Genomic DNA, 22,114 nt, shown 5'->3' with positions numbered 1-22,114 from the left:
ATATCTCATCCACTAATTGATTGATAAGATGAGACGCACTCATGGGCAGCTTGTGTCTGTTCCTCAGGGTGAAAGGCCTCACGTTACCTCACACAGGGCACAGGGTGACTTCACACCTGCCATGTTTGAACCAGCTAAATGAACCCCACAGCGTTTGACCCCTTTTGTCTTTAAAGCTATCCTTTTCAAGATGCAGACTGTTTTAATTTTGCCAGTGTCCTGTACTGCTTTTTTCATATTTTGGCCGGCAACTGATGTATTTCTTTTTTTATTATTGATTAATCTCCTAATTACCTTCTCAAGTTATTGATATCGTCTATAAAAATGTGAGAAAATAATGAAAAATGGTATAACCATAATGGTATAGCTATAACCAGAATGTTCAGCATCTTTGCTTGAAAAATAATTTATATGGTCAATCAATTGTCAAAACAATTGTGTATTTTTTTTTTTTATCAATCGTACAGAACAATTTATTTACTAATCGTTTCAGGTTATATTTACAGCTGAATAACTATCTTTTGCTTTTGTTTCTTGAGAATATCTAATCTGTCAGGTTTAAGTTTAAAAATTCTCTAGTCTATTTGATACCTTAAATTTTATTTTTTATCTGTGTGCCTGCTAGTTTATCAGAAACCAATAAAAAAACATGAAGTTTCATATCAAACCAACAGAAATGAATGGGTGAACTGAAGCACTAAGCATCCCTTAATGTGGTGGCTGATAAACAAGATAATTTTGTCAAAACAACATTACTATGACTGGATCCAACAACAGTTTTCAGGCAGCCAAGCAGATCTTCTCTTAAATTTTGGCAGGTAAACAAATAGGAAGGAAGATTCTTGCACACAAAGTCACACAAATGCCAGGTTTTAAAAGATGTCTCACAAGCCTACTCTCCCTGTTGCCTATTTCACAGTAGAGAGGAGAAAAGGAGGATGAGCCAAGTCAATTAAGGTGACTGTTAGTATAATTCAGTCTGTGCTGCAATGAAACCAGCCTAATAATATCCATTCCCTTCCCACAGCTCAGCTCACATTGCTTTTATTTAGTCTCATGAAGTGATTTGTTTAAATGAAAAGAGATTTTAAGGGGATGCTTCTCACTGGGCGCCGTTTGAAAAGGGAACGAACCAAAGCGCTTTCCACTTCCTGCACTCCATACTAAGCTTCTGGAGCACTGTGGAGTTGTTTCAGTTCAGGGGTTATGCTTTTCAAATTCTTGGTATAATGCGTGTTTGTGTCATGTGTATAGACTGTCATGAAGTGCCATTTCTGATATGTGCATAATCTGCACACACATAAAATGGATGTTTTTTTTCCAATTCATTTTGAAATAAAGATACAAGCACTGACATGCATCCCAATCTGACAGCAATTTAACATGTCAGTTTCATGTCTGAATAAGCTAAGTCTAAATAACTAAGGACAGTTTTAAGGTACTTGTACTGTCCTATTTTTATATTATGCAGTATATGTTCTACTTCACTATATTTCAGATGACAATATTGTACTTTTTACTCTATTACATTAATCTGACAGCAGTTACTAGTTACTTTTCAGATTAATATTTAATATTAACAAAATATGATAATGTTTATAAAATACAATGCATTGTTAAAGATTAAACCAATGGTTGCCAACCATTTTGTTTTGGGACCTCTGGCAAAAACGGCCAATTTCAAGTTGTGGAGGAGATTTCAGTGCACAGAAACAATTTTCCCTTTAATGGTTCAGTGTGACATCTAGCAGTAAGGTTGCGAATTGCAACCAACTGTCCAGTCTACCTCTGCCCACTACCCTTTCAAAGAGCATAGAACAGCTACGGTGGCTGACACAGCACAAAAGGTGTCTTCTTCTGAGACAGCAGAGAGTCAAAAAATTTTTTGGTAGATTAAGAAATTATATTTACTTAATTATTTAGTAAAACCATATGTTATTGCAACATGGTCACTGACAGATGACATGTAAAATGTAAGCTAAGAGTGTGAAACACTGTCACTGTTTCTGCACCACAGTCTATTATAAACCACATAATACATGAAATTTATACAGACATTGACAAGGGAAATACATTTATTCTCTCTGTGATTATGGATCTCGCCAAAACTGCCCTGCCAGCCATAATATCTGGCCCGCTGCCAGATTATGGTGCTTTGATAGCAGCAAAAAAAAAAAAAAACTTTGATAGCGCTGCTGAAATACATCTCAGTCCTGATAGCAACAGTTACTCACATAATCACTTCCTCTTTAGTGGTTTTACCTGCAAAATAAAAGCACGAGAAGCTTTTTTGCCGCAATGCTTTATTTCGAGTTGAATTGGGAGCTATTACTTTGAAAAATTCTGAATGACATTAGAATGAGTCTAGCCTGCTTGACACACACTTCTGAAAAGGCCATCAGAAAATGTGATTCCTCTAAATGTTCTCTGCCTGGAGATAATAAGGAAATGAAAAGGCGTCCGTAGGTTGATGGATGAGGATCAAACACCGGAATGCATACACTGCAGCACGTTTTCATGTGAAATGTCGCTGCAGAATCAATTTGTCCAAGAGAGAATAAAAAATGTTCCAATGTGGAATCAAACACACAACCTTCTCAGTGAGAGTCCTGCACTTTACCAACTAAGCTAACCAAACACCATAACTATACTTTCAAATATTGTCTTATGTCCTCACCCACCATCTAATAGATTAAAAAAATTGCTCCAATGCTAAACTTATTGCCTGTAGAAAATTGGCGGTGCAACATGGCGACGTCCATTGAAGGGGTTATGTAGATAGAAATGGCTCATTCTAAGATAATAAAAACATAAATGTTAATTATGTAAGGTTTATGTATGCCACTGTAAACACAGTTATGGATATTATGGATAGCTGTGTATTTCTGACATTAGATCCTCAGAAATATTACACACTGCACCTTTAAGTACCATAAAACATTGAATAATAGCCAGGGCTTTTATTTGCTCAAATGAATGTACCCTGAATTGACCCTGCCTTCATTTGGGACAGGCGTCCATATGGGACAGGCCTTTAATTGTTTTTGCACAAATAATAAATAATATGAAAACACGTCATTAGTTTGATCTAGCTCCAACAGACGGCTTATGCGCTTTTATTTTGAAGGCCGTAACCTCACGACAACAACACGGTGCAGGATGAGAGAAGTTAGCAGACAGAGAGTGATGGACTTCACATGACAGGATTCACAACTTGGATAAATTTTTCTGAAAAGCTGTTTTGATTCTTTTGATCGGTGGACCCTTACAGACTAAAGGAAGATAAATAATCAAGGAACGGACACATTCGGCTTAATGAGGGGACTTAACGAGCACTTCAAAGTTAACATGAGTCAGCACTTTTTCCCCCTTTTCGTCTCTTGTATCCACGCAGGTTACACTGGTAAATCTAGAAGAATTAGACTTTGGGTCTTGTTGTTTCCGTTAAATGAACTTAACAGTGGTATTGTGGAGAATCTAACCGATCTAACGATGTTCAGCATGTCCATATTGACATATTGATCATACCTTTTAACATTAATAGCCTATTTATATTAAGGATCTAAGCAGCTTAGAAGCAGGTAAAGCGGTGACCCCGCGGGGATTAAGAGGTTTTATACATCCAAAGAACTTCTATAAAAAACAGACCAGGCGTTTAATTAAGGCAGGCATTTATTTGTTAAAATGTGTCCCCACACCAGGCCAGTAAAGGAGGCAGGCGGCTGTTTGGGACTCGGCTATTAATTTAAGTTTTACATTAATAATCATACCAGCAATGTGTGAGTCCCAACTTAATGCCCTGTCATTCAATGCTCGTACACTGTGGGATAATAAAAAGCAGGCAGGGGAATCTTGCTCTCTAATAGTGTTAAATGATGAAATTGATGTGGAAATTAGCATCCCTCACACTCACAACAGTCATTAAGGCTTCAACAGCAAAATACATTTTAAAATCCATCAGTGCTGCAGCCTAACGGAACAAACAAAAAACTCTTGTTCCTCGCTGTCATAACATAGTGGTGCAGGGGAAGAAACAGTTGGCCACCAATGCAGAGACCAGGGTGCAGTTCCTGGTGGAGGTGCTGCCAGCTTGGCCCCATCAAACATGAAAGGCAGTATTTACAGGTAGGAAGACAGTGAGGGATCATGTGACTCATACTGGTTGGGCTTCAGTTTACATCCTCCCCAGGCTGACAGTGGAGGTTTTCACACGCCCGCCCCATTCCTAGTTCTGAGGCGAGACCCAGGACCAGCATTGAGCCAGGTCCAACTTTATATGCAATCTAATCGGGTCGGGAACGACCTCAATGTATTGCTACAGGTCATTGTGTCAGCATGTCTAATAGCTCCTCCCTTTATGCTCCTAACTGTTGTCAGTGTCATCGTTGTGAAGCAATTTTCATATTTGCTTAATATTTGTAATTGTGTTTGCAATTTGGGGTGACAGTAAGCGAAGGGACATTTGTCGCCCGAGCTTGTTTTTAAGGCAGCGCTTCTCCCCAGGCTTTGTGCTGTGTTTTGGGATTTTTTTATGTTGCCTTTAAGGAGGAATTGCCTTAAAGGATAAAGTTAGGAAACAAAAGTCTCCTGTGTGCAGTTAACACCACAGATTACAAGAAAGACTGTAATATTATTCCCTGCAGGCTTACTCTGGAAGATGTGCACTGATACGTATCTTTGGCTATTTTTAGGTAGTTATACGATTGGTATACTGCTCTATACTCGTGTATTTGCACTACTAACACCTCTGGCTAAAAATCTAAATTTCAGAGTAACCCAATGTGACTGTACTTGGATTTCCAGTCTTCTGTGATTTGATTTGTCAAAGTAAGACTGTTCAAATGCACATCCTAAATCAAACCTGAAAATGATATTGGTCAGAGAGGTGACCTACAACATTTCCTGCACCGTTTATAACACTTTTCCCTATGAAAGGGAAAATGAAGCCTTTCTTCTTTCGGGATCGAAGCTTCCCCTCACTAATGGAAAATCTCAAAATTCCTCAAATTGAGTTGCTCTGCAGATTGGCTCGGCTTAGTGCTTTTCTCAAGGTTGAATGCTTTCTTCTCCTGTATACCAACATACAGTACATACATGGTATCAAAAAAACAACCATGAAACGAAATGTCTGCAGGCACATATATGCACACACAGACACGCATGCTGAAATATACGGTGTGATCTGTGAAATAGGACATCATCTTGAGTTTTGTGCTGCTTGGCCTCATTTTGTACAGCAGAGGCAGCTTAGCAAAAGCAGCCAATTTTAAGATGTCACTTGATCTGTCATCAGTGGCCATTCTGCACAGTCTGAAGGCCTGCAGGAAGGAGAGTAAGCTAGAGACTGAGAGGCAGAATAAAGGGTTTGATGTTGGCTTGTTCGCCATTTCCCAATTTTCTTTGACTCAATGACTGGCAGATATGGCACCAAAACCCTTAGGGTCTGATAGTGCTAAGGCAGACACCAGTTTTCCAGTGTTTCCTATGGCTGTGTAATCTACAGTACAGGTCAAGGAAATCTCAAAAGTTAGCCAGGGTGCTGTACCTGGATTTTAGACCAAATAAAACAAGTAAATAGTTCCTTTTTGGTATTCTAGATGGCAGTGCATTGGGGTTTTGTTTGTGAGAACATGAGTCATTAAGAGTCAGCAAATATGTTTGAATACATGATAACAAACATGCTGAAGGCTGGATTTATCTTGGAAGTGAAAGTGTCACTTTTTGAGATTGTTGTTTGGCAAGTTAAAATAATTAAATATTAGTATATAGTTCTTATAAGAAGTGTAGTTATTATTAAAACTACACATGTATGCCACGGGCGGCAGTACTGTTAAAATGCAGAAAACGTTTTTCTATTTGGTAGAAAGCAAAGAGACTGTCTTGTTTTTGTCTCCATGTCCTTCCCTCACAACCTTCACCAAGTCAGTGATTTCCATAAGTAACATGGCGTGTCAATAATACACACACACACACACAGTCTATATAGGTAAACAGAGGTATACACAGCAATGTTAAGTAGGTCCAACGGCTAGATGAAAGCATGCCGTGTGTAGCCGACACACAACCATTCTGCTTGAGGCCGTCTCCCTGCACTTTCATTGCAGCAGCCCGAAATCAAGTGTAAAACTGTCAGGATGTGTCAGTGCTGTGCTTCCACACCACACTTATTCAAGTGGACAAGGAGCCAGCAAGAAGCATACAGGGCGGACACAAGCTGTGTGTGTGTGTGTGTCTTGTATGTGACATTGGAGGCCAGGGTTTCAGGGTACAGACTGTGAGAATAATTGTGTTTATTTGAAGTGATTAAAGCAACTGTGGAATGAATAACAATGCATTGAAGGCCAGCCCCCCTCCAGCGCTGCATATAAGCCCCTGTGTTGCCTCTACAAATACCCAGCTACGTGTTTTGGAATAAGTCAAGTTTTTAGATACTCTGAAACTCTTCTCTCCTCCTCTTCAGCAACTACATGCACATAGCAGTGAAGCTTAAGTATACTCCATAAAGGGGGATTAATATTGAAGAACTTGTCCATAGTGAAAATTGTTTACCTGACAGCTGTTAGTAGCTGTAAGAAGTACTCAGAAACTTTACTAAATTTACATTTGTAATACCACACAGCAAACATAAGTAAAAGTCCTATGCTTAAAACATACTTTAAATATTTAGACTCTAAAAGGTGCCATTCCGTATAATGGTTACTTAGATTATTATTAATGGTGAAGTGGTTTTTATGTATGATAATGCATTGTAATCTGACCAATTTATGTAAATTATTTATTTTTGGCAATTTTATGCCTTTATTAGAGAACTGACAGTAGAGAGATGAGGGGAGAGAGGTAGAGAACAAAATGCAACAAGGATCCCCAGCTGGACTTGAACCAGGAACGTTTCCATTCATGGTCAGCACCTTAACCCCTAAAGTCCACAAAGGGTACTCCGTGTGCATTTATTCTTAATCTAAGTATTATTAACTAGTTGGAATAGTTGTCAAACTGAATTTAGTGGTGTAAAATTTTTGTGTAGTGGACTAAGTATAATAATAATAAAAATAATAAATAAATAAAGTCAAACTTGTATTTAAAAACTTGAATAAATGTACTTTCCACTACTGCCTATTAGATAATGAAAGGACTTCACATAATAATGTATCTGATTTTGAGTAATGAGCCAGAAGAAGAAGAAGTTTTATTTATATAGCGCCTTTCCAGAGCTCAAGGTCGCTTTACATGGTAACATTTACACACTAACACACAACTTACAATCACATAGGATACATATAGTCACATTTAAACGAAATACATGTTAAATAGATATGTTTTTAACTGTGTCTTGAATGTAGCCACAGATGAAATATTTCGAAGTGAAAGGGGCAGTAAATTCCATAATTTTGGAGCATTAACACTAAATGACCTTCCACCCAATGTAGACAACCGGAAACGAGGGATGGACAATAAACCAAGTTCAGTTGATCTGAGAGACCGTGCAGGTCGGTAGGTGAAAAGTAGATCAGACAAATATGGGGGTGCAAGACCATTTAATGCCTTAAATGTTAGAAGCAATACCTTAAAGTGGATACGTGATGCCACGGGTAGCCAGTGAAGGTCATGAAGCACCAGAGTAATGTGAGCAGAACGCCTGGTGGAGGTGAGAACTCTTGCTGCTGAGTTTTGAATGTACTGTAATCTTGCAATACGTTTTTTGGGAAGACCAAGAAATAAAGCATTGCAATAATCCAGACGTGATGTGATTAATGCATGGATTAAGATTTCAGCGTCAGCTAAAGTGAGAGAAGATCTTAGACGAGCAATATTCCGAAGATGAAAGAGAGTTTTTAACAAGAGAAGAAATATGACAGCCAAAAGATAGAGTTGAGTCGAATAAGACACCAAGGTTACGAGTCAGTGATGAAGGCTTAATATGGAAACCATCAATATAGAAGGACTGGTCCATCCTTTTGACTGAGGCAGCAGAGCCGATCACTAATATCTCAGTTTTATTGTCATTTAATTTGAGTAAGTTAAGGGACATCCAATGCTTGATGTCCCTGATACATGCAGTGAGTGAGTCAGGCAGGGATGGCCTATCGGAGCTGGTGTTGAAATAAATTTGTCATCAGCATAGCAATGGAATTGAAGTCCATGCCTGCGTATGATGTTACCAAGTGGGTTTATATAGATGATGAACAATAGAGGACCAAGAACCGAACCTTGAGGAACACCCTGTGTAAGTGAAATAGTGGCAGAATTATGACCTTGTATGCTGATATAATACTTTGTCGCTGATATAGGAAATAAGCCAGGAAAGAGCGGAACCAGTGATGCTGATATCAGAAAGCCGAGAAATAAATAGTTTATGGCAGACTGTGTCAAAAGCAGCGCTTAGATCAAGGAGCATCAAGATGTTTATCAACCCTGAATCCATGGACAAAAGATTGTCATTAACCACACGCAGAAGAGCAGTTTCAGTTCTGAGATGGGCGAAAAACATGACTGAAAAGGTTCAAAAAGACCATTTATATCCAAAAAAGATCGCAATTGCGAAGCAACAACCTTTTCAAGGATTTTGCTTAAAAATGTTAAATTGGATATTGGTCTGTAATTGTCCATGTTTAGATGATCAAGGCCAGTTTTTTTAAGAATGGGGGTCACCGCAGCTGTTTTTAATTCTGCTGGGACAATGGCAGAAGCTAAACTACAGTTTATCACGTGTTATGAATGGTGCAACCTCAAGGACACACATCTTAAGCAAAACAGTAGGTGTAGGATCGAGCCGGCAGGATGTAGAATTTGACTTCACAATTAGATCATTTATGGCAGCAGGAGTAGTCAGAGTAAAAGTAGAGAGTTTGATGACTGAGCTGGACCAGATAACATTAAGTTTGAGTCACTTGTATGAGTGTTTTTGGTGATGGAATAAGTGATTGACATCAGTTTGTCTGAAAAGAATTTAGAGAAGCTATTTACAAGCTCCTCAGAGCCTGACATAACATGTTGTGGTGGATTTGTGAGTTTGTTTACCGTAGCAAAGAGTGATTTGGGTCTGCACGTGGAATTCCTAATAGTAGAGGAGAAATAAGAGGATCTTGCATTGTTAAGGTCTGTACAGTAGTTGAGCAAATGTTCTTTAAGAGCCAAAGAGTGCACAATGAGTCCAGTTTTCCTGTATAGTCTTTCTAGGCAGCGACCCTCAGTTTTCATCATTCGAAGTTCAGGAGTGAACCAGGGTGAGGTATGTGTAGATGGAACCAGTCTAGTTTTAACAGGAGCATGCATCTCAAGTGTTTGAGACAGAGCATTATTGTAGATAAAGCAGATTTCTGATGGACAGTTAGACAGTAGACATTCTGATAAAGTAGAAGCCCTTATCGAAGCAAAGAAAGAAGTTGAATTAACAGAATTGAGTTTACGATAAGTCAGCATTTTCTTCTGAGGAGATATAGATATTGGAAAACTACAACTGAAGTTTATGAGTTTGTGATCTGAAAATGCAAAATCAGAGCCATTAACAAGAATATTGTTCAAGCCAGATGTACATATGAGATCCAATATATGACCTCTGGAGTGAGTAGCAAAAGTTAGATGTTGAATCAAGTTGAAACAGTCCAACACAGACATCAATTCTTTGCATTGTGCAGTGTTTTCATGTATATTAAAATCACCAAGCAAAACAACAGATGAATGACATCCACAGACAAGAGTAAGTAACTCACTAATATCAGAGAAAAAGTCAGAGGGACATTTTGGAGGTCGGTAAATTTAAATTACAGCCAGTGACGTTTGGCCAGTCATTTTCAGCGCTAGGTATTCAAATGTTGTAACATCGTGGAACTCAATCTTGGATATTTTAATAGTCTCACGGCAAACTACAGCCAGCCCTCCACCTCTACAATGAAGACGCAGTTGAGAAAAAAAGATGTATCCAGGTGGCGTTAAGAGGTTCAAGTTCAAAAAGTCGTTAGGCACCTGCCAGGTTTCCGTCAAAAATAGCATGTCCAGGTTAGTGTCAATGATTATGTCATTCAATACTGATGCTTTATCAGTTAGAGAACGGGTGTTCAGCAGCGCACATCGCAAGTCTGGAGATGCACGTCTGCAGATTCCGAGGTCAGGATCAAGACGCAGCGATCTTAAATTTCCTAAGTTGATAGGCCTATGTCTTTTATCCAGCTGTGTTGTAAAACCTCAAGTTGTTCACACCGTTTGTAAGTGTCAGGAGCCAGGCGGAAAGATCCTTTTTAATGTTCTGAGATGAGCAGCGGAAAATTGCAAAGCCATCTCGGGAAAAATACTTTGATTAACTTCATCAACAAACAGCAAAAACCAAAAAAGACCAAAAAACAAAACCTGCAACAGTTTATCGTTTTCACTGCGTTAGCCAGAACCGTGTCGGAATCCACAATCCACAGAAGGGAAGGCTACCCAACCATACCAAGGACTGACACCACAAAAGACAAAATGACAAAGAGAGCGGAGACTCACAGCATCAGATGTCGAGAGGGATGAAAGGATGGTAATGGAGAGGGCTCGCAGCCGATCTGTGTGACAGGATCACGGAGACAACCAGGTCAGTTATCCAAAAAGTTTTGAGGGTGTGAAAATAGTCCAGTGAATAATCCAAGAGGGTTGAATCAGAGAAAAACATATCCAGAAAGAACAAACGTAACAACAGCAGACAAACAGGTAGCAGCGTGAAGCGGCAGCACAAGCGCGCTTAGCGTTCTCACACCAGAAGTGACAGAAGCCCAATAATTCCCACCAAGAGCAAGCACTAGCCCAGTGAAGCCTTGAGTTGTCAGTTAACTGCTACAAAGGCAGGCATTTTCTTTTCTACTGTAAATGATTGAAAAACAACCCCTGAACAACATTGCAACTGTACAAGTAAACTGTGCAAACTATATCTGGTACAAATTCTCATCATGCATCAGAAAATTCCTTATGGTAATGTCAAACCATTAATGTGGATAATTCATTGCGACTGAAAGAGCAATTCGAGGAAAATATAAACACACAAAAAGCCGTAAAATGCTTTATTCGGCTATAAAATGTCCTGTTAGCATCATGGTGGAGCACGACATGGCAATACAGAACCCAGATTCAAACTCTGCTCTGCAGTGTGTCAATAGAGTAATCATGGAAAGATTAGTCAGGAAAATGAGCAAGCCATTATGAAAATAATAATCTTTCCCACCTGCTCATTAAAATAAACACTCTGCTAGAGCTACACATTGTTATTTGCTTAATCTCAAATAGTTTAAATTAGCCTTGCGTAGGGAAAAAGCTGCACTATCAATCAGCTAAACTTCCATAATTTAGATTTTTCTGACTCGTTACAGAGTGTTAACCCTCTACGGCATGAATTATGTTTTTCTTTTTTGGAAGATTGGGGTCTTCTGATAATAAATCAAAATACTGGTGCAAATTAACTATGCCTTTTCATAAGAAATGGAATATATTTGCATGGCTACATGTAGTCTTTCCTTATTACTTCCACCCTTTTTCAACCTGCACTTAGCAAAATGTTGTTAATTTTTTCATAAATGGCACATATACTATACAAAGATCAATCTTGTTTAAAGAAATTCCTAATTCTTATTGTTGTTGTATTGGTTGTATGGTTTCTGTGTGTTGGCTATTGACTGGTGAGACATACATGTATGTAACTGCCTCTCAAACATGATGTAGGATCTATTCTAATTCACGGTCACTGTTTTCAAAAAAAACTTACTATTAGCAAGAAGGACGTGATCAGGTTCCTTTAGCCCCTTTAGACAGTAAGATGTACCTGTGTGGTCTTGTCTTAACAAGTAGCTTAACTGACCTGAAATGCAAATCACAGTTTAGGAATGTATAAAATAATAAGATACACATTTTAACCATTAATAATACTTTAATATAGATTAATGCATATGTTTGTATTTTCCCAAGTAATACATGTTTCTTTTACAGTTAAAAAAGCTACAATATATATGCAATAATGCACATTGCATCATTTAAACAAAACACTTTTGCTGCAACGCCCTCACTTGTTTGGGTATGACCAGTAGCTTGTGGCTAAAGTTAGCAAACCATAGATGGAAATCGTCATGGGACAGTCAGTTTGCTGACTTTATGACTCTTCTCTGCTTATGACACTGTTGCACTGTGTTTTACCCTTTATAATTAAACTGTAATTATTCCTGGTGGCCACAGTGGTCATTGTTCAGCAAATATTGCTTTCAATATTTAAATGTATCTTTCCCTTTTGTGGCTAGACTTCCTGTTCCACCTTAACACTATAGCCACTTCAGCCCCTCATTGTTCATCAGAGCTGTTTTGACAGATATTACAACGTGTAAAATCTAAATATTTAGAAATGATAGTGTGTGGAGCTCAATAAGATATAATAATATAGTATAGCGTTATGCTTCAGAGCATAAAAACAAGGTTTTATGTAAAACTGTACACATGGGTTAAAAATGACATATTCATATCCTATGTTATTTCATGCATTGCTGAGTGTTTCTTTCCTGTATCTTTTGAAATCAATTTATTTTAACATAGACATTTCAAGTGTTCATTAAATATCTTCTTTTTGACCACCACAAATCATTATTTTCATTTTCTTTTCTTACTTTATGAAGTAACATAGTTTGAAAATTCTACCTAAATATTACACAAATATTTCAAACGACCCATGTATGCAAGTGTGATTTAAAAAAAATAAAAATAAAGACATACTAAATTGATAATTTAGCTGAAATAATTATTTTAGCAGTGATTTGGACTAAACACTAATACATTTAATATTTGAAATGTTCATTTCTCACATAAAACATACACATATCACTGACCTATAACAGAAAATAAAATTATTGAAATAAATTAAATTGTCATCTCAGTGCTTACATGGCTTACAAATGACATGTTTGTGCTCCTTGCACACATCTTCCCATTGCCTCTGTAACATGCTTTTGGAGATGGGACACAACCCCCATGCGCCTCTTCATATGTTGCATGACAAGCTCTTTGTCCAGCTCATTGATGAATAGCTGCCGTGCAATGGTCACACCACCAGTGTAATCAGGGTGTTGTGCAGTGAAGTTAGTGTTGGCATTGCGGGTGGCAACATCCAGAGCATAGTACCAGAGAACCACCACTAGTGAATATGTATCGGTCATTTTTGACCCAAGTGTGTAAAATGATGTAGAAACACAAAACCCATGTTTGTTCATAAAGCAAGAAAGGAAAATAAATGATTTGTGGTGGATCAAAAACAAGATATTTAATAAATATCAGGAATATTAAATGAAAAAATACATTTATTTTAAAGATAATGTAAATCCATGAAATAACATAGGGACTGAATGTGAGTCAATTTTTACCCATTGTGCATTACAACGATACTGATACAAAAATGATTTTGATTCAAAGAATAAGAAAGGAAAATGTTTTTTGCAAAGATATAGAAAGTAAAAACTCAAGTTGGGTCACTTTTCAGCTATGATGTGCATGAAAAGGTTAAGTATTACAGCAATTACAACAAGCACACTGAAGTGGTGGTAAAAAGAATAATGACTTTGTGCTGCATGAGTGACTCAGGTATTTTGATTGAAATCCCTGCACACTCCACCTAATGGAAGTGTAAACAGGAGTGTAGAAATAATTGATTCTAATCAAATAACCTTGTAATCAATCATCACAAATGCTGGACTGCAGCAACAATATCTGCTATACTGAGGACATCAACATATAAGGTGTATCTTTTGGATTGGAAGCGTTTTTCCCTTGCAGGCACAATGTTGGCAACTCAGTAGAACAACATACAGCGGCTGCATTTTAAGCAGGACTGTAAGCAGGAGAGAAACAGATTGATAAATGATGACTATTGTTGTCAAGTAATGCCAGGAAGGAAATTACATTTGAGTGTCCTTAAGGGAGCATGCAGGTGTGAACCCTGAATAGAAAGTGGTGCTGGGAAGAAGAAGAAGTAGAATAAAAAGAAGAAGGGGAAGAGAGGTGGGATGTTCATGTTGTTAAGAGCTAGTCCTCTGCCAGCTCCCCCCCCCCCCTTCTCACTCACTCATTCGCTCTTTCACTCTCTCTTACATACTCACACACAGAAGAATACACACTTGCTCTTCACACTCTCACCATCACCCTCTCAGCCTGTTTTCCTTCTCCGCTGCTTCAGAAATCCGCCTCGCCCCTTCTCTCTCCTCCGTCTCATAAAGGGCAGCGTGATCAGTAGAGCGCAGAGCTTTTAATTGAAGCACATATGCATCGTTCTTTCGCTGCGGCGGTTTGGATTGCAGCCAAGATGTGTCACTGACCGAGAAAGGACTGCCATTTCACCTCGGTTCAGAGAATCAAAGTGGAGGAAAGATAGACACAGTAGAGAGACGGAGAAGGTTATTTGCGAGGAGGCACTTTGTTGGTTTTTGTTCAACTTCCCTGATGGGAGATAAACTGGCAGGAGAAGAATAAAGTCAAACACAGAAAAGAGTGGCAGAGGAATCACAAAGCACGTGGAGATGCTGTTTGGTAAGACTGTTTGTTGATTCTTACAGTACATGTGTATGTCACTACTACTTATTTATGTAAAATGCAACAATAGCCTCACAAGCAGCTGAAGTTTGATGAGGTTTTATTTGTCTTGAGATGTGGTGTTTGTGTGCATCTATGTGCCTAAATGCATGAGTCGCCTGTCAATGTTTTACAACAATGACTTTATATCATTGCTCAAGGGCAGGCTCAGTCTCCTGCCTACCATCTGCCCTCTTTCAGTTCCTCTGCATCCAAAATGAGTCCCCTGTGTTTTTTTGTCGTTGGTTTTTTTAATTGACCCCTTTTGATGAAGCCAAGTGCGGAGTTCAGACCAATACAACACTCGCTCCCAGATGTGTCAAGTCATTTTAAAGCCACACAAGAATGCTGATATCACTGCGCAGATTGCTGGCAATTATTTCTTTGCCTCCCTAGGGAAATATGCCCAGATTAGCTTGTATAATTGGAGCCTGTTAAAGATAAAGGCAGTGTGGGGATTTTTAGTCATTTGTGTTTGTTTTTTGCAGCTAAGGGAGCAAAATGCTGATTGCATTTAGGCTTATTAAATTTAGAACCACATTAGTTTCTCCAAGTTAAACTCTTCATTTTAACAGCACACGCTGGAAGTACATATAGACAGTTTACCAGTCTCACTTTGACTTCTAGATAAATGGATGCAAATGAAAAGAGTAAACAAGAGATATATGGATATATGTAGAGCTGAAACAATAAGTCAATTAATCAATTAGCAGAAAATTAACCAGCATGTATTCTGACAATACATTAATCTTTTCAGTCACCTTTCGAGCAAAAATGCCAAAAGTTGCTGATAACAGCTTCTTAAATGTCAGAATTTTCAGCTTTTTTCAGTTTTATATCACTTTAAATTGATTATCTTTGGGTTTTCTACAGTTGATTATACATAACAATAAACATTTCATAGATTGAGCAAATAATCAGCAGATTAATCTGTAATGAAAATAATCATTAGTTAAAGCACTAGATATATGTTTGAGGCAAAAATTCTTATTGTCTTTATGATAAAGATGACAAGCGTCATTTCTCATCTCGCAGTGTTAACGTAAAGCACTACAACGCATACACTTTGTGCCGTGTGTGCCTGGATAGAAATGCTAAGAAGTTTCTGTGTGGGAGCTCTGGATGCCTTCTTCTTTAAATGGCAGATTAGAGAGATCAAAGGGAAACAGTTGGAGAGGAGATAACTGTAGAGTTTCGCCTGGTGGCCATGCTGCAGCTGTCCCCACCCCTCCACCACTCGTCAAGAGCTTCGCTTTGAGGCTGCAGTGGCAGCCTATGTATATAAATCTCATTCTCTGTTCTGTGTGACATGCAAGAGATACGCTGATGTGTAAAAATCCTATAATAAAGAACACATTTCTCTGAAAGTCTTATCTTTCTCTACGTCTTTTGTTTAAAATTAGTAGACATAACATTAGATTTAGCCCAGCAGAAACTGGAGGAGTTACAATAGCAATGTTGGCATTCTGTTGCCAGTGCTTTGCATTAATACATTGCATAAAACCTTTATAATACAGCACACCAGTAACACAAAAGCATAATAACACACATTAAGAGCTCTGTTTCTGTGTATTATACGTCATGACGTCAGTGATGCAAATTGCAGTCACTTATACTAAGACATGCTGACTGGTTTGAGGTGAACAGCAAAATTGCACCACAATTGGAAATCAACATCTTCCAGTGGACACCTAAGATGTGATTGCCATATACTTGGTGTATGGTATGTATGGTAGATTTGTAGGTCTTTTCAAAAACCATAAAATTTGCTCTATAATAAAGTAGAAAACATGATACAGAACTGATATGATGAAGCTAACCAGGTCACACAACAAAACACAGGACAAGTGTAGCATAAACCTTTGGCAGAAATAGGTAAAACAATAAAAAAAAGGCAGGGTACACCCTGGACGGCAGTCAATTGCAGGGCCACACATAGACAAACAACCACTCACGCTCACACTCAAACCCAAGGACAATTTAGGGTCACCAATCAACCTAGGCCTGAACTTCTTCAGCTGCCTAGGCCGCATGTCTTTGGACGGTGGGAGGAAGCTGGAGCACCCGGTGAGAACCCACGCAGACTCGGGGAAACATGTAAACTCCACACAGAAAGGCCGGGGCAACCGGGGTTTAAACCCATGACCTTCTTGCTGTGAGGTGACAATACTAACCACTGCACCACTGTGCTGCCCATGTTAATTCCAGAGCTTTAGGACATATTGTTTCCTTAAGTTTTGAGTTGAGTCATCTGCCTTGTGTCCGCCCACCTACGTCTTTTCTGTTGTTCTCTACTGTCATCTAACCAATGCTGGAAAATGGCCATATGTTAATTTAAAAAAGTAATACAGGAAATATGTTGCGATTAGAATGAATTCTAAAGTGTGACACTGGCTTCAATTGTGACACCTCTGCATTCCTTTTTAAAGCTTGGGAAACAAGTCTGTACTTGACTAAAATCCTATCTGTGCTTGTGCAAAGGCCCTGCTGTGCATTATCATACAAATAAAACCCTGCAATCCATTCTACCACCCACTCACAAACACCTCATTTAAGAGGTTAAAAACACAACAGAATTGCTTTAAATTACAACAAATGATAGTTGTCTGATCAGCTTAAAATAACCTACTGCAGGTTACAAATTAACTCAACGACTGCTTTCTGTTATGTGCTTTGTACTGTGGTCTAAAATCTGTCCAAAGTGGTTAAATATTTGTATTAACATACAAGTTAAAGTTCCCCTCTAGACCTTTGCTTGTTGGAAAATAATAGGTGCTGATACTTCCCGTTCATATGTTGGCGTGTGTATCAGGCTTGCAACTTTATGCACACGGCTGCATGAAAGGCCCAAGCTTTTCCCTCCTCTGATTCCGGTGACAGAGAATAGCAGGCAGGCGAGAACAGGAATAGGTGAGTATCGCATAGTGCTAAGAGAACCTGATATGGCGAGGGCAGAACCAGTGGAGCACTGGTATGTGTCAGAATGGTAAATGTAGTTAGCATCTTTTATTTATTATTTGTTAGCTTAACTAACAGAGGCTAACACAACGTTAGTGGTTGGGAAACACCTGCTACAATGTTACAGTGAGTTCAGCATGTCATGTCAAACTTTCACTAGCTAGTGTAAATTCTCACTCTGTACTGACAAGTCCACTCTGTGCTGGAGGTTTCAGGTTTCTTGGCCGGTGGCATTTGCCAGACAGCGATTGGCCTTTGAATTTGTTCCAAATCTAGCTTGCCCGGGATACATTTGAAACATCTCCTCCTTCAATAGAAAAATGTGAAAACACCTCTCCAGTGACAAACTTCACACATATTTAAGTCAGTAAAGTCGAGGTCTGAAATTTCAGAGGACATAAACATTAGGGTGACCAGTTTTCCGGGGACAGTCCCTGGTTTTGGTGGCCTGTCCCCGTCTGGAGCTGTCCCTGGAAATGTCCCCATTTTTAACTGTGTGTTAATCATACTGTTTAAGGTGCTGACATCACGTGATTATAAGGAATAATAGAAGCCGGATGCTGCCGATAGATTATATGTTTGGTAGGCATATGTCTAATATCCTTGTTTGTATTTGGAAAACGGAGTATAGCTTATAATTAACATGACTTACTGCTGAGTTATATATAAAATAAAGACATTATCTCTTTTGCAATTATCCTTATGACTCTACATTATTTAACTTGCTGTGTACCAAGCAATCCAGTCCTTTTACCTGTTGAAATACCTTTAAATGGCCAAAACAACTCATAAAATGCAGTATTTCACTTTCCAGAAAATTATTGCAGCTTCTACTTATTGACTGAAAGGTAGATTCTGCCTCAAAATTACTTGATTTCATTCAGAAGAGTTATATTTGATAGATTTTAAAACCGAAATTGTCCCCTTTTTTCTTTCATATATAGTAACGTTAGTTATAACGACATACTGACCACCAAACCAGAAATGTCCTCGGTTTGCATTTAACTATAATAATGGATCTGTTGTGCACAGCTCTTTAAAGGGTGCGTCACAACCTCCTTTCCAACTTCCCCCACCCGCCAGCAGTATTTTGATTTATTCTTGAAACGCATTACATAGCAAACGTTGGTATGTCATATTTTAAGATATGAGTAATAACAGTATTTTGACTGAAATAGCGTTGGATCGATCAAATAAACTGCTCCACCAAACTACTTTTTATTATTTGTTTCTATAGTAATTGCACCAATTAACTGTTAAAAACCCCAAACCATCTGTGTCTAGCTGCACATATGTGATGCTGTGCGTTCACATGATGCCTCTCTGTACCATCCAGACATTATGATTACTTGGAAAAGACGATTCTGTCATGATCTTGGGTTTTATTGTGGTGTTTTTCTGTGATTTTGTTAATGTCCATTTCTGTTTTACTCGGTTCTCATTTCAGAAATCTGAAAATCTGGAATCAAAAAAACACATTTTTGAGTGTAGGGGATCTTTACATATAGACAGTTTTACACATTGTTTCACTCAATAGCTACCAGTAGGACATTTTTGTTCAAACAGTCCTTTTTTGCCCTTCTTGGAATAAAATCTCCTCTCCCTATAGCGCTATCTTAGTCAGTTGGCAACATTTCAACTATTAACTATGTGACAGAAATTTTCTCACTGAAATATTCACACTCACTTTAATTTTACTCTAAATCATTTATTAGGAAACTATAACATTAGAGTCAGGCAAATCAAGTGTGATAGTACGACTCATCATATGAGCTATGATGTCTTAATCTGTGTTCTGTGGGGATGGAGAGAGATAGAGAAAGCAAGTCCTTGTTTCCTTATGTTATGTGAAAGTTTTTCAAAATGTTTGAGGAGTCAGTTTAGATGGGACCAGCATTTTTCCTCATGGGGCTTGAACATGGTATCCAGCTGTGTTAATGACTCGTTGTTCGAATTGAAAGATAATGACTATACACAGTATGGTTTTAATTGTAATACTGATGAGTGCAAATTTAATTAGGCTACTGTACTTTGACTCAGTGCCTTGTGTCTGTGGGAGCATTTCAATTTATTTGTGCCACAGCAGTATCTAAAAACCCATCGAAAGTGTGGAGAGTGGAAGTTTGCAAGTTCAATGTAGATAAAGTATAATATGCTGACATTGATTTCTTATTTGTGTCGGTGAATATACAAACTTGTACGTATGTGAAAACAGGGGGCCCTGTTGTCATGGTGGCGCAATGACCAGCGCACCGAACGATCGTTTTTTTCCTGACTTTAAGATTTGCTTTGCCCGTCTGTGTGGTATTTTGGTGCTCTGTGCAGAGTACACAGTGCACAGGTGGGAAGAGAGGAGCAATAAAGTGGGAGGTCCATTCAAAACAGGTAGTGCAAAGCGAGTTGATATTTTGGTGGAAAATGTCATCTTATGACATTGTGCTGAAAATAGACGTCTGAGAACCACGTCTGTTTTTGGTGCAATGTCTCATCTGCCACTTTGGGGGATTTTGTAAACAACAACAAACTAAATACTTGGAGCAAATTCAAAGAAATAAGGCAATAATGCTTAAAATGTCAATGTAAACTAATTTTAAATGAAACACTCTCCAGCCAGTACATGCATTTAAATTGGCACCAAAAAATAGCTTTTAATGTGGCTAACGTAGGAACATCTGTGATTCAGTCTGCATTTAACTATAATAATGGATCTGTTGTGCACAGCTCTTTAAAGGGTGCGTCACAACCTCCTTTCCAACTTCCCCCACCCGCCAGCAGTATTTTGATTTATTCTTGAAACGCATTACATAGCAAACGTTGGTATGTCATATTTTAAGATATGAGTAATAACAGTATTTTGACTGAAATAGCGTTGGATCGATCAAATAAACTGCTCCACCAAACTACTTTTTATTATTTGTTTCTATAGTAATTGCACCAATTAACTGTTAAAAACCCCAAACCATCTGTGTCTAGCTGCACATATGTGATGCTGTGCGTTCACATGATGCCTCTCTGTACCATCCAGACATTATGATTACTTGGAAAAGACGATTCTGTCATGATCTTGGGTTTTATTGTGGTGTTTTTCTGTGATTTTGTTAATGTCCATTTCTGTTTTACTCTTTGCCTCTGTGTTCTTAGATTTTGTTAGTTGATCATTGCTTCCTTGTTCTCTGTTGTATTTAGTTACTTATATCCGTGTATACTCGGTAGCTTTACTTCCTGTTTTATTTTGTAATTTTGATGTTTGGTGTTTTTGTCTAACTCTGTTTCCTGTCTGTCTTTCTTATGTCTGTCATGAGAGTCATTTACAGTGGGGACGCGGGCCTTGTTGAGGAAGCCCACTTTAATTGGAAAGAAACTGTTCTTGTGGCAAGAGGTTTTGGTCCTGATAGACCACAGCCTCTGGCCAGAGGGGAGTGTCTGAAACAGTTTGTCTCCAGGGTGGGAGGGGTCAGCCACAATCTTTCCTGCACACCTTCTCTGCAGACCGAATGATACGCTGCAGCCTGCCCTTGTCCCTGACGGTGGCAGCAGCGTACCAGATGGTGATGGAGGAGGTGAGGAAGGACTGATGGCGGTGTAGAAGTGCACCATCATTGTCTTTGGCAGGCTGAACTTCTTCAACTGCTGCAGGACATACATCCTCTGCTGGGCCTTCTTGGTGAGGGAGGAGGTGATGTTCAGTTCCCACTTGAGGTCCTGGGAGATGATGGTCCCCAGGAAGCGGAAGGAGTCCACAGTGGCGACTGGGGAGTCACACAGGATGATGGGGGAGGGTGGGGCAGGGCTCTTACTAAAATCTACGATCATCTCCACTGTTTTCAGAGCGTTGAGCTCCAGACTGTTCTGGCTGCACCAGGTCACCAGATGGTCAATCTCCCACCTATAGGCGGACTCATCCCCCCAAGAGATGAGCCCAATGAGGGTGGTATCATCCGCAAACTTCAGGAGCTTGACAAACTGGTGACTGGAGGTGCAGCTGTTGGTGTACAGGGAGAAGAGCAGAGGAGATAGAATGCAGCCTTGAGGGTATCCGGTACTAATGGTCCTGGAGTCAGAGAGAAATGTTTTCCCAGCTTATCATATTGAGATGGAGGTTATCTTGAGAAAATATTTACTTTATTTTCTGATTTGGATCTGCACAGTTAATATGATGTGGTGTACATCTCACACTTAGAGAGCTGGTTATGTGAGCTGCTTTATCCGTAATAAGCAGTTTGATAGTGGCATAATTGAGTTTAAAAACATGAAGGGCCATGTTTACTACAGACCTGTTGGCTCTGTAGGCAAACTGCAGGGGGTCCAGGAGTGGGTCTGTGATGGATTTTAGGTGTGACAACACAAAGTGCTCAAAGACTTCATAACCACAGATTTCAGGGCGACAGAAATATTATTTGATTTGACAGTCAGTCGTTGACTAAAAACATGTTGATACATCTATACGTTATGACACTGAATGATAACGCAGGTTAGTCGTTATGATGTTCCGGACCTTTGCTTCGGGAAATTTTCAGTAACTGGACATCTTTGAATTTTAATTGAATACCCCTGAGTCTTTATGGAGTGGGGGAATTTAGGTTTGTAGCTGTTG

General features: G+C 38.9%; 1 protein-coding gene across 1 annotated transcript in view; it reads left to right on the top strand.

Moving 5' to 3' along the window:
• LOC119916340 (zinc finger protein 385B-like) overlaps positions 1 to 22,114 on the top strand; it is a 63,698-nt gene that overhangs the window by 3,899 nt on the left and 37,685 nt on the right. The window lies entirely within an intron of this gene.

This window comes from Micropterus salmoides, unplaced genomic scaffold (genome assembly GCF_014851395.1).
Source record: "Micropterus salmoides isolate LMB-PRFRI ecotype aquatic unplaced genomic scaffold, ASM1485139v1 Ms_hic_scaffold_21, whole genome shotgun sequence".
NCBI lineage: Eukaryota > Metazoa > Chordata > Actinopteri > Centrarchiformes > Centrarchidae > Micropterus > Micropterus salmoides.
Note: the sequence above shows the minus strand (reverse complement) of the source record. Positions and strands in the feature narration are given on the sequence as shown.